Source organism: Cupressus sempervirens, chromosome 7 (assembly GCF_028749045.1).
Source record: "Cupressus sempervirens isolate cs-2001-9-10 chromosome 7, ASM2874904v1, whole genome shotgun sequence".
In the NCBI taxonomy this organism is placed as follows: Eukaryota; Viridiplantae; Streptophyta; class Pinopsida; order Cupressales; family Cupressaceae; genus Cupressus; species Cupressus sempervirens.
The window spans coordinates 837,652,762-837,664,820 of record NC_143124.1 but is presented as its reverse complement, the minus strand read 5'-3'; the positions used below and the strand labels follow the sequence as shown (position 1 = coordinate 837,664,820).

The following is a 12,059-nucleotide window of genomic DNA, read 5'->3' as shown; positions in this document are numbered from 1 at the left end:
GCCAGCTCAAAAATTAGACCAAGTGTGCCAGACCCCACTTTGCTGGCAGTGGTTAGTATTGGGATCAAAAAGGTCAAATTTATTGTGCATGTAGCACCATGCTTCCCTTTCCCTAGCTATCCAGTGAAAAGGAAAAATGTCTTCTCTCTCAGAAGCCAGCTCAACCATATTAAAATTGTCACACATCACCCAAGTAGCTGGAGGCAAATTGTTAGCCATCTAGCACCAAAGTTGATATCTTTCCATGGCATCATTGGAAGCATAAACATTAACTATACCAAATGAATGATTAGTGATAGAAAGAAAAATCCAAATAATTATGTGCATGGGGTCAAAATCATGGAAAATAATAACAGAATGAAGATGAGGTGATAGGAGTGTAATTACACCACCTCTATTAGTTTCATTCTAAGAAGAAAAGATAGTGTCGTCTAGCCAAATGATGTGACATGTAGAAGAAAGCATGAAACCAAAGACTTTACCCTCTTGCATGCAACAAAAATCTAAATTGTCAAGTCTATGATAGGTATCCCAGACATAGTACTATCTGGAGAGATCTGTAAGACCTTGCACATTTCATGATAAAAAAAATTCATAAAAACTCTTCCATATCTTCTTCATCGTTGAGGGAGGATTAGCTATTTTGCAAAAAAGTAGTAACCAAGTTGAAGCTAGAAGGAAACTCTCTTGGAGTGATAACCCACCATTTCTCTTCTGATTTCTCAGCACATTCAGGAGGACTGGGAGAATGTTGCAAATTTTATGTCACTATGGAGGATGTAGCAAGTAGAGTGTGAACCACAGCAAGAGTGGTAACCCTCACAACCACCTTGATCCCCTAAGAAACAGTAGGGTGTAAAACTTGTGAAACAAAAAGATTTGAATTTGGTAAAACTATTGTTGACCTTGTAATGACAGAGGTTTGCACTCCTATCTATAGAGGAGGAATGGAAGCTAAAGTAGAATTTCACTATTTGGGAGTCGAGGAAGCCTTGCCCTTGAATCCAATAGTAGTCTATTCCTCCTTTTGTTTTCATTTTTTTGGCTTAACAGGAGCATCCTTAGGTGGGGGTTTAACCCTAGGAATTGCCAAAGGGCAATCCCTAATCTTGTGTTTGGCCGAATGACAACTATAACAGGTGTTTGGTAGGTTCAAATAGAGAAATTTTTGAGAGAAGGTCTGCAAACTCAACTTAATCTCCACATAATCCTTGAGATCCTTGGAGAGATCAACCTCAACGCAAACACATTTTTGATGGTGAGCATTGAAAAACTTATTGCATTCCTTAGTAACAACTTTTCTAAGAGTGTTGGCAATGGACTCAATAAATAGCCATCAAGGCAAGGGTAGACCAGGAAACTCAACCCAAACAAGAACCCTAAGTTTTTTGTCATTAGAGACTGTAAAGTCTTGTGAGAATCTTTGGAACACAAGAAAGGAGGAATAAACTGAGCAAGGGTCACTTCCAACAACCACATCATCCTAGGATGAGTTAGCAAAGCAAAAAAAAAAAAAAAACCTTTGGTAAGGTTTTGCATAGTGTCAAGACGAACTCCATTCTAGCTCTTGTTAACCCATTCTCTAAAGCCAGGAGGATTCCTACCCACAAAATACCCTATCAAATTATGTCGTTCTAACCATTCACATTCACATGAAACGTCAAATTCTTGCAAAGGAAGGATAGTATCAAGATTACCTCGTGGAAGACCTTCAGGATGAACTTGCAAGGATTTTTATTCAATGTAGGTGCCATGGCTCTTTGAAGCAGCAACACAAGCACCAATATGAACTACTGGGTCATAGCTCACTGGGGCCATTATAAACTAGCCCTAAAAACTCTCACACTAAATGCAGTTTGACAGATGGAAAACACAGACAAAGAGACAGTGTTGTATGCAAGAGACACATGAAACCCTTGTAGAGTAAAAACTTGATTAGAAACTCTCATTTATATATTTAATAATAATAAATAATTTGATAAATTATAAAATATATCTTTTTCATTTTTCCAATAATTTCTAACTATACATTAACTATCAAGAATGATGTATCCTTTTAAATAAATATTGAATTAAATTTATTTATTTATATGTTGAGCTCTTGCCAATAATAAAATGCTTAATCTTCATAGAATCTCATTAAAAATAATGCCCTTTCATTTTCATTAAATATAATTATTTTTACGCGATGGAACAGAGCATCTTGAGGACATATTATCAATATAATGACTATAGGATAGAAACAAAATTAATTTTACAACAAGTCTTTTAAAATTTTGGAATTCATATTGTTTAATCAATATTTAATGTTATCTTTTCTTTTTACAATTGAAATATATTTTTAATTTTAGTTAACAATAAACTATCACATATTTTAATATTTCACTCACTTTATCACATTAATATAATAGATTAGTTTAGATTTTATAAATTGAATAGCTTTATCTAACTTTGACTATGATGGCAAGTACATGCCACTACATGGCACTTGTTCAATGATAAAGGAAATCATCTTTTGTCCAAAAATAAATAAAGAAAATTATTTCAAAATGATGAAGAATCAATTCTAGCTATTAGAAAACTAGCCTCCCCTCCCAAACATAGTAAGGATTTTTTCTAAAATTCAAAATTACTAGTTAGAACTAACAAAGGTTATCAATTATTATTCAAAATTTTATCTTAGAAATCAAATCTTACTATATGATCTTTAAACCATCCAAAAACAAATTACACAAAGCTTAATTTGATAAGATAAAATATTGTCCAAGTTAAAGACACTTTCCAAACAAAATACCATACAAACTTTTCGATTGTCAATTATTAGCATATGTAATTTTCTTAAAAAGATTTCATACAGCTTATAGAACAAATAATGAATAACAAAAAAAGTTATTTTTATAATCACTATTTTTATGCTTTAGCCTTGCTAATCACTATTTAATTTATCATAATAGATTAGTCTCATAAGAAACATGATCTAAATAGGTTGCATAATTTCTACTTATAATATTCACTATTTTCATCACTACATATGGATTAAAGCCCCAAATTTGACTCGCAATTGCATGAGCCCTAGCATTTTTCTCCAAAATAATTATTAAGTCGATAGGCTTCACTACTTGTAAAACAATGGCTAGTTTGTCTAGATTTTCTGATGGTCTTATGCTCGAAAAATGGTCAGGAAAAATGGCATATTTAAGTGTTAGTCTCAAATAAGTGTTTAAACATTTCGTATCACTAGAGTGGATTAGGGAAGGAGAGGGGAAACTTAGTTGAAAGTGTGAGAGAGAAGAGTAGGTGACAAAATGTAGAACATGGAATCAACAGGGAGAGAGAAAGATGTAAGGAAGAAAAGGTGCGTAGAATCACTTCCTACGCTAATCTTTGAGAGGTCAATTATGAAAATTCAACTAATTATTGTAGAGATGTCAAGAAATGCATAATAACATAATCAAAATAACAATTAACACATAACACAATGATTACCATGGGGAAACCCTTCTGGGAGAAAACCCCCACCCTCTAAAACCCGCACAATGTATTATCAAACCAAGATGATTACAATACACTTGCAATGCAAGTTCTTATAGGAGTGCATCACCACAACTCGAACTTGGAGAGAATCCTTGTAGTACCAACCTTGCAAATTTAACTCAATTACACAAACACCTTCCCAAGCCATCCTTTTATAGTGATTTTACAACCTGAAAACCACTTGTGGTTTTACAAAACCATGGGCAAAACTACCATGACATATGTTACCCATTTTTGACATTTAAATTTCCAATATAGAAAAACAACTAGGTTAAAATAGTAATCCCGTCCATAATTTTGTCTCTTAGTTTAGACCCCCATAAAAGTCATAAAACAAGCTAACTATTCTCTAAAAATGGCCCTCCTATATTCTATTATGGATAGGGCACCTTTTGGTATTTTATACACTATTTTTCAAGACATAAACAAGTGGAAACCTTCCATAAACAAATTCTAGAATTTTCTAGAAAAAGATTGCAAGGTTGAGACACATGTTCTCAACATTCTCCCACTTTTCAAACACCTTGCAAGAGTCAGGGGGTCCAAAAATATCATGGACTTAATTGCTAGTGGCCGAGAGGCCCATCGACTCTGAACACCATTTGAATTTCTATGTGCTCAAGGGCTTAGTTAATACATTAGCAACATTCACAAAAGTCTCTTCATTTTCCAACTTCACCTTGCTGTCCTCAACCATATCTCTCACAAAATGATATTCAACATCAATGTGCTTGGTCCTGGCATGAAAAGTCAAGTTCTTTGCTAGGCAGATTGCACTCTAGTTGTCACTATAAATTGTCATTGCACCCTGTTTGAACTCTATATCTGAACACAATCTCTTTAGCCAAATGGCTTCATTGTAGGCATGAGTAGCTACCATATCCTCTGCCTTAGTAGTGGAAAAAGTGACCACAGCTTGTCACTTGCTCATCCATTAACTGATTGCACCACCAAATCATGTAAACACATATGCACTAGTGGATCTTCTTCTGTCAACATCACTGGCCCAGTCTGAATCCACATAGCCTCAAATATCCAAGGAATGCTCATTTCCTATTCCATGAAAACATATCGAATACTCTAAGGTACCCCACAAGTATTTGAAAACTCTTTTTACTACATCCCAATGTGCTCTTCCTAGATTAGACATATAATGGGAAAGTACTCCCATTGCTTGGGAAATGTCTGGTCTTGTACAGACCATAGCATACATCAAATTTCCAACAACACTCTGATATGGTACTTGACTCATCGCTTCCATCTCCAATAGGGATGTATGACATTGTGAGCTAGAAAGCTTTGTTTCCATAGTAACAGGAGACCTCAATGGTCTTGAATCCTGCATATTAAACCTTTTCAAAATAGTACCAACATACTTACTCTAGCCTAGTCAAAGCTTTCTATTTTGTTTATCTCTTATAATCTCCATTCCCAGAATGTGCCTAGCTGCACCAAGATCGTTCATTTCAAACTTTATCAAGAGTTGAGATTTTACTTCTACAATCAAATCTTTTCCTTTGCCAATAAAAAACATTTCATTGACATACAAGGCAATAACTAGGAAATCATCAGCATCAGATTTGAAATATATACAGTGATTAGATTTAGATTGCACAAATCCCAAACTCAACCCATATGTATCAGACTTCTGATACCACATCCTAGGACTCTATTTTAAACCATACAAGGATTTATTCAATTTATAGACCAAATGACTTTTACCTTTCACCACATAGTGCTCTGGCTGTGACATGTAAATTTCTTCATTCAAATCTCCATGAAGGAAAGTAGTTTTCACATCCATTTGCTTGATCTCTAGATCATAACCTGCTGCAATAGAAAGCAAAAACTAATGGATGTCATTTTGGTTACTAGAGAAAAAATCTCACCATAATCTACTCCCTCAACTTGAGATTAAGCTTTTGCAACCACACATGCTTTATACTTCTCAATGCTTCCATATGAACCCATCTTCCTTTTGAACACCCATTTACAACCAACAGGCTTCCATCCTTCAAGCAATGGTACAAGTTCCCATGTTTGATTCCTTTTAAGAGCTACCATTTCTTCATCCATGGCTATTTTCCAAGACTCTAAATAACTCATACCAAGAGCCTCTTGCACAAATCTAGGTTCATCAATATTAGCATTCAATGCAAATATGCATCTCCAATCATTAGGAGAATACCCATACCTTTTAGGTGGTTTCCTTTGTCTAGTAGATCTTTGAACAAGATTTGGTTTAGGTTCAGGAGGTTCAGGTTCATGATTAGGTTCTCCCTCTTCCTCTGATGATTTAGAACTTGTAGAGTTCTCTTTAACATCTCATCTTTCTAAGGACCTCGATTCAACATTTTTAGGTGCAACAGGAAGTTGAATCACATCTTTCTTTTCTTCTATTCATTCTAGCTACACTATAACAGAAGAAGGCTTAGTTTCTCTAAAATAACAATTTTGGAATAAAGTACCTTTTGTGCAATAGGATCCGAAAGTTTGTATCCTTTTACACCATAACTATATCCAATGAAGATACATTTGACAACTTTTTTGTCCAAATTTTTTTGCTTCTCCTTTGGCACATGAGCATATGCCTCACAACCAAACACTTTTAGATGTCTAAGTGAAGGCTTATGGCCCAACCATGCTTCCATTAGCATCTTATCAACAAGAGCTGATATAGGAGACCTATTTATTAGGTAGCAAGTAGTGGTTACATCTTTAGCCTAGAAATTTTGATCTAGTCTAGCACTACTCAACATACTCCTAGCCTTCTCCATCAGGTTCTTGTTCATTCTTTCTACAACTCCATTTTGTTGTGGAAAATATGGAGTTGTCTTCTCTCTTTTAATACCACAATCTTTACAAAATGTGTCAAAATCATTGGAGCAAAGTTCACCACCATTATTAGTTCTCAAACATTTTATTTTCTTTCTATTCTACAATTCAACCATTGCTTTAAATTATTTGAAACAACTAAAAACTTCAGCTTTACTCCTAAGGAAATAAACCCATGTTCTTTTACTAAAATCATCAATGAAAGAAACATAATAAACTGATCTACCAATAGAAGGAACATCAACTGGACCAAATACATCTAAATGGATTAGATCCAAAATACTTGAAGACTTATGAGAACTCGAGTAAAATTGAATGTGGTTTTTTTTACCATAAATACAATGCTCACAAAAATCAAATTCAAGATTGCAGTTATTTAACCCATCAACAAGTTTCTTATTTTTCAAGGTCTATAGACCCTTCTCACCTATGTGGCTGAGTCTCTGGTGCCATAACATGGTCTTCTCTGTAGGCAACTTTGATTCCGTAGAGAAAGCACCCTTGGGTACCCAAAAACCAAAACCATCTATTGAAAGAGAAATCTTCTCCTTCTCCAACTGAGTAGTATTTTTCACAATCTTATCAGAAGTACTATTGCACTCAATAGTGTGTGCATCAAGCTAGTACAATGTACCCAATCTTCTTCCTCTTGTTATTACCATAGCACCTCTCACCATTTTTACACCTGCATCTATTAGCTTACTAATGGATAACAAATTCCTTGCTAGTCCAAGGATATGCAAGACACCATCAAATCTTCTAATTCTACCATCAAAAAATTTTAGACAAATATTTGCACGACCAACAATATCAAGTACTAAGTTATCACCCAAATACACCTTACCACCATCAAAATTTTCATACTTACTAAACCGGTTTCTATTAGGATTCATGTGGAAAGATGCACTTGAGTCTATTAACCATGCATTTTCACCTGCATGAGTGGCCAAGGCTGTGATGAAAGCATCTCCATCTTCCTTCTTGAACTCAAAATCAGAATCTTGCTTCTTCTTCTTCTTCTTGTTCTTCTCCTCTTTGCAGTCCTTTCAGAAGTGTCTAGCTTTGCCACAATTCCAAAAAATTGCCTTGAACTTACTAGGAGATTTTGATCTCCCCTTATTTTTGGACTTAGAATGGCCATGCTACTTTTCATTCTTGCCCCTTTCTTTTGGTCTTCCACAAACACTCAAAGCCTCTTTGGCATTCAGAGAGACCTTCCCTCTCATCTCCTCAGAAAGTAGAGAATCAACAACATCCTCCATCTTCAAGTCAATTGAAGTGCTCCCAATAGCTATCACAAGACTATCCCATGAGTCTGACAATGAACATAGCAAGATTTGACACCTTTCTTCTTCATCCATTGGCACCCCTACTGAGGTCAACTAAGTCACCAACATATTAAAGCTTTCCAAATGCTCATAAATTCATCCACCTTCTTCCATTCTCAAGGAATACAACTTCTTCCTCAAGAAAATCTTGTTCACAAGTGATTTCCCTTGATCTATAGATCTCACTTAGCTTTTTCCAAAGCTTCTTCATAGTAGGTTCTTCATGGACATTAATCAAAATTGAGTCTACAAGACACAATCTAATGAGACCTTTAGCTTTTTTGTCTGTCACATCATATTGTGGAGCTAAAGTCAAATTTGTGGGCCTCGACTTTTTCTCATCAATCACATCTGATAGATCCCAATTAGTCAATAAATCTTCCATCTTTAACTTCCACATCTCAAAGTTTGTGCTAGAAAACTTTTCAACACCAATTCTCCTTTACATGCTTGCCATCTTTTCAATCCTACAACACAAAAATGAAATACTCTACACAAGCTCCCACTCAAACCTTGATTGGCTCAAAAAACCATGTACCTAGTAAATAGAACCAAAAGTGGTCAGGCTTTGATACCACTTGTAAGGAAGCAAAGGTGCACAGAATCACTTCCTATGCTAATCTTTGAGAACACGATTATGCAAATTCAACTAACTATTGTAGAGATCTCAAAAAATGCATAATAACATAATCAAAATAACAATCAACACATAATACAGTGATTACTATGGGGAAACCCTTCCAAGAGAAAAACTCCACCCTCCAAAACTTGCACAATGTATTATCAAACAAAGATGATTACAATACACTTGCAATGCAAGTTCTTACAGGAGTGCATCACCACAACTCGAATTCGGAGAGACTCCTAGCACCAAGCTTTCAAATTGAACTCAATTACATAAACACCTTCTCAAACCCTCCTTTTATAGTGATTTTACAACCTAGAAACTACTTTTGCTTTTACAAAACCATGGGCAAAACTACCACGACACATGTTACCCATTTTTGACATTTACATTTTCAATACGGAAAAACAACTAGGTTAAAATAGTAATCCCGTCCATAATTTTGTCTCTTAGTTTAGACCCCCATAAAATTCATAAAACAAGCTAACTATGCTCTAAAAATGGCCCTCCTATATTCTACTATGGATAGGGCACCTTTTGGTATTTTATACACTCTTTTAAAGACATAAACAAGTGGAAAACTTCCATAAACAGATTTTAGAATTTTCTAGAAAAAGATTGCAAGGTTGAGACACATGTTCTCAACAAAAGAAACCACACAATGTTGGAATCTCAATGACTTTAAATGTTTTTAAATGAGTTCCAATCTTTCAAATGATCTTATGGCTTTTTTTTCTTTGATTGGCTTCGGCGAATGCAACTCTCACACATGTCTGCATATTTGTTTGCTACTAATTATGGATTGTAAAATAAACTACAATTTCATATTGATTTTCTTAAACAAAGATCATTCCATGCCACCCAATTTCCTTTTCTATTGTGATCTTCTTTATTGAGTTGGGTATGCACAAACTTTAAATAAGATATATAAAGTTGAAGGCTCTTAACCAATCAAAATGGATGGGGAAAACCAGCCACTCACCAACTTAAGCATGTGACAAAATCCATTTGCAAGATAATTTTGTTGAGATCATATTCACGACAGACATCGAATTGTGATGAAAATCATCACCAACTCTCCCATTTTGATCTAGCATTCTACTAATGGCCAGTGAGCTTGATGGAAGATCATAATTACCAGAGGTAAGTGTGCAGAATATAAACAAACAAGATCAGGTAAAATGGATTTTTTTCATGGTAAAGGATGCATGGGAAAGATCAATAGCAAGACTAGAATTTTTTTACATTCATCAAATAAATTATCTACTCAATGAGATTTTAAAATGGGGGCCTTCAATTGAATTTTTCTTGGCTAAGTGCCTCATTTACCACTTTGAAAGGGCTAAGATGTTGCACAAACCTTTACATGTCTTTAGTCAGGTAAGAAAAACATATCCAAAGTTGAATAATCTTCTTTTGAATTGTCTTTTTGATGTTTTTTTGTAAAATCAGGAAAGATAAATGAGGCTCACTCTATTCCATGCAATGTTGGAGGCCAACTATGTGTCAAATAAGATTATTTTGAGATAAGCATTTTTTACGTTGTTAAAGAAAAATAGACTGTAGGAGGTAGAGATCACCATAGTTCACATTAGTGAGAAATGTTGCAAGTCTTTCCCAGATATCCTTAAATTTACTCAGTTCACTAATGCAATGTGTAAAGCATGGAAGGCAGACAAGGCTTGGAAAATTGTCCATTTAGCAAAAAATACGAGGATTTCCCTCAGTGTAGCACCCTTCAATATGATATTGTATAGCCTTGGTCATTGTGGCAACTTTTTGTAAAATTAATTTTCTTTTCTTTGAGATGAAGAGATGGGAATCATATTAGGTATCATAACGTGTAATACTTTGCTAGGAGCATATTGTGAGTGGGGTTATATTGATGAAGCATTAGAATTGTTAAATAGAATGAGGCATGGTCATTGTTGTCTGGATAGAATTATGTTTACTACCCTGATTGATGGTCTCTATAGAGTAAGCAAAGGAGATCAAGCTCTCGGATTGGTGGCTACAATGGGCAGTGCTAATTGTACCCAAGATGATCTTACATTTACTACTCTAATTGATGGTCTTTGTAAGGTTAACCAAGTAGATGAGGCTCTTCAATTAGTAGCTAAAATATTGCATGCTCATTGTTCTCCTAATATAATTACATTCACTACCCTAATTAATCAATTTTGTAGAGTGGGGAGAGTAGATGAAGCTATATTTTTCTTAAAATCATCAGTTTAGTTAATCATTTTTCTTTGAAAAATTATATTAAAAAATTTATTAAGAATAATAACATATTTTTGTTTTCGTGGATACACATGGTTGCTGAATGTGTTATTTCTTTGTTCCATATATTTGTATGGGATTTTCTTGTAGTCTTAACAGGTTGATGAACACAAACATTATGTATGTATTACAAATTTGTTTGCTAAGTTTTGGAAGTGGGTGTTAGGATTTATTATATCAATAAAGTATGATAATTTAAATTATTAGAATAAAGAGTAAAGAGTTAAAAGGTTGGAATTCTCACTATCTGAGTGGGTGTTGTGGCAGCCAAGGTAGGAGAATTGCAAAGAGTGTGTATCTAAAACAAGTACCACATAGTGGCATGTACTTGCCTTCATAGTTTAGAAACTAATTATAATATAATTTTAGTTTAATAAATAATTATAATATTTAATTAAAATAATTATGTTAATTCTAAAGGTATTCTATTATTTAGTTATTTAATATTAAATTTAGTATAATGAAAGAGTAAAATATATGTATGAAAAAATTCAAAATCATTTATTTGAATTTTTACTCTTCAATATGTTAAATTATATTATAATTATCTCTTATTATAGATAGTATAGATAATGAAAGTTATTTGATTCTTTTATAACAAGATTTCAAATATTATAAATAATTAAAATATTAGTTAATGAATAAATAAATTTATAAATTTATTCATTTAGTTGTAGTTATATGTGATATAGTTGATAATAAAGAAATAGATTGAGTTATATGAAGTGTTCATAAAATAATTTGATTTATAAAAATTAATTCACTAATTAATATAATTGAATTCAAATATATTTATTTTATTTTTGTTTATTAATAATAATAGTACACATGATCCTGTTGGGTGATTCCCCCAGAATTCCTTGGAAGTTCTCCCAGATTTGGCATACCTTCAGGATGGAAATTTTGTTTTCTCTATGGAAAGATAGGAATGCAGTTTTATTCACTCAGAGTTTTTTGGATGTTAACATTGCAATGTACACTAAGGCATGCATTTGTAAAAATGTCATTATGCAGATACAGGTGCAAGCTAATAAAGTTGTCCTAGAAGTTGCACACTTACAAGAATTGTTAAATCATTGGGGCAATGCTCCATGCACCATTGCCAGAGTGCCTCTGAATGCCTTGGCCAATGCCTCTTCATCCCGCGGTCACCGTTCCCGATGCTAGTCCTCTAGCCGCCATTCACACACACCATGCCCCCAGGGTCCCCGCCACTGCTCTCCTAGCGGTGGACATGGTGGTTGGAGGTGTGTCTCTGCTTCCCCACCGCATGGTGGTTTTGGCTGGTTCCTGGCTCCTCCCCCTAGGGAGGCTTCTGGTCGGTCCCTGACTCCTCCCCCTGGTCGGGCGCACTCTGGCAAGTTTCCTCGGCTAGCCTTGGCAATTTCTCCTCCGCGGGCAGACAAGAAGGATGCGGAGACTACGACTACCGCAGATCTGATGCATGGGGATTTCAT

At 34.6% G+C, this 12,059-nt stretch overlaps 1 pseudogene; it reads left to right on the top strand.

Annotated features, from left to right (window-relative positions):
* The first annotated feature begins 9,516 nt into the window (after positions 1-9,516).
* On the top strand, positions 9,517-10,557 carry LOC149549989 (pentatricopeptide repeat-containing protein At5g28460-like; annotated as a pseudogene).
* Positions 10,558-12,059: the final 1,502 nt, after the last annotated feature.